Here is a 1,825-nt window from a genome sequence, read left to right on the forward strand (position 1 = left end):
GACCCCTGCCCCCTATCAAGGCAGAGAAACTTGGTGACTCTTTAATAAAATCAAGTCCTGTCACCCAAGGTTAGCAGTGGATGGCAGACACCGATTTGGGGCCTAAAACGTATGTTCTCTAGGCCAGAGGGTGGGTGAGGTTGCTGAAGGGGAGAGAGAAGAACAGAAAAGAACGTTTAGGATAGAGCCATCGATTACAGGAAGGCAGAGGAGACATCCAGGGATGAGACTGAGGAGGAGCAGCCGGAGCAGTGAGTTGAGTAGGAGACCAATGTGGTGTCACTGAGGCCAAAGGAAGACAGGCTTGGGAGAAGGCAGATGATGGCTGCAGGCTCAGAGCTGGCCCAGGAGCCAGGCACCATTCCCTGCTGGCCCCAGGAGAGGTTAAGGACCTTTCATTAAACCGCGCCTGGCAGCAAACTTACATCCTCCTTTTCCTCTCCCTTCTCCTCCCCCTCTTAGCCTTGGCCCATGACCTCAAAAGCTGGCAGCTGGCAGGCGTCCAGTGAGACCTGGAGCTGGAGGAGCTAGGTCTGGCATTTCCAGTGACTCCCGAGACGACCCTGCACCAGTCAGCCCCCAGACTTGATGTGCCTGCAGCTTCCTCTTGAGGCCAGCACCGCTCTTTCAGCCCTAGCCATGGCCCCAGGACTCCCCAACCCCTTTCCTGAGGTCCGGGAGCCATTTGTTTCTCCTATTTACTTTGTCAGTCTGGAAGCCACGGCCAGCCTACGGAACCCCGTTTCCCATCCCCACACTATTCCAGCTGCCCATGAGTGACCCAGGAATCTCTGCCATTGCAGCTCTTCCTCGGGTCTCTGGATCCCTCTCTTGCCTCCCCGTGTAGGGCGATCGTGGATGCGAGTGAATCATTGCCCTTTTCTGGGTCTCGGTCTCCCCAACGATGCAAAATTGGGTTAGAAGTCCCTGCCCTGCCTCCCTCCCACAGCTGGCTCGGAGGGTTCATACTTTGTAAATTCTGCTATTTATACATGCTTCTCCGCCTCTTGGAATGTTATTCCTTCCCTTATCTTCTCTGTGGGTCTTATTTATCCTGCCAAGCTCTACTAATAAAGCATGCTACTATTTATTTCATGTGTGCCCTGAGCCAGTATTGTGCCAGATGTTTTACATTCATCATCATGCTTCATTTGTAAGTGGAGTCTGAGTAGTCACTCTGATCATTCCCATTTTACAGTTGAGGAAACTGAGGCTCAGAGGGACTACCTATATGACTTGTGTTAGGTTAACACATCTAGGAAGTATTGCTCAGAACTAGAACTCAGGACTTTAGAGGTGAGACTTTGGTGTTTCTCCTTTCAGCTCAGCTCCTTCCCACCAGCTTCATGCCCATCAAAGCTGCTCCTGATTCAGACATTAACATGCTCTGAAAGGGACAGAGGTGCCCTTTCAGTCTCAGGGTTGTAAGTTCGAACCCCACGCTGGGTGTGGAGGTTACTTAAAAATTAAATCTTAAAAAAGTAATAATAATAAATAAAAGGAATATAATACCTTTGACAAAAGAGGTGACATTCCAGAGAGTTCTGTGGCTCAGCTTCCCCTAAGGCCTCACTGAGTTCCATAACACTGATGCTGCCCGGGGGCACAGGGGTGACAAAATCAACACATGGAGGCAGGAGTCAAATAACCTGAGAGTTGAACCTTGAGATCAGGAGGCAAGTCTTTCACTTGGTGCCAACAGATTCCTGTCCCTCTTAAATCAGACTTGTTGAATCTGAGATACAGCCAGACATGATTGTTTGGTTTCATAATTTAAACGTCACCACGAAGAAAAAATTGATATTTGCATTCATTTCACGTCCTG

This window comes from Mustela lutreola, chromosome 1 (genome assembly GCF_030435805.1).
Source record: "Mustela lutreola isolate mMusLut2 chromosome 1, mMusLut2.pri, whole genome shotgun sequence".
Lineage (NCBI taxonomy): Eukaryota > Metazoa > Chordata > Mammalia > Carnivora > Mustelidae > Mustela > Mustela lutreola.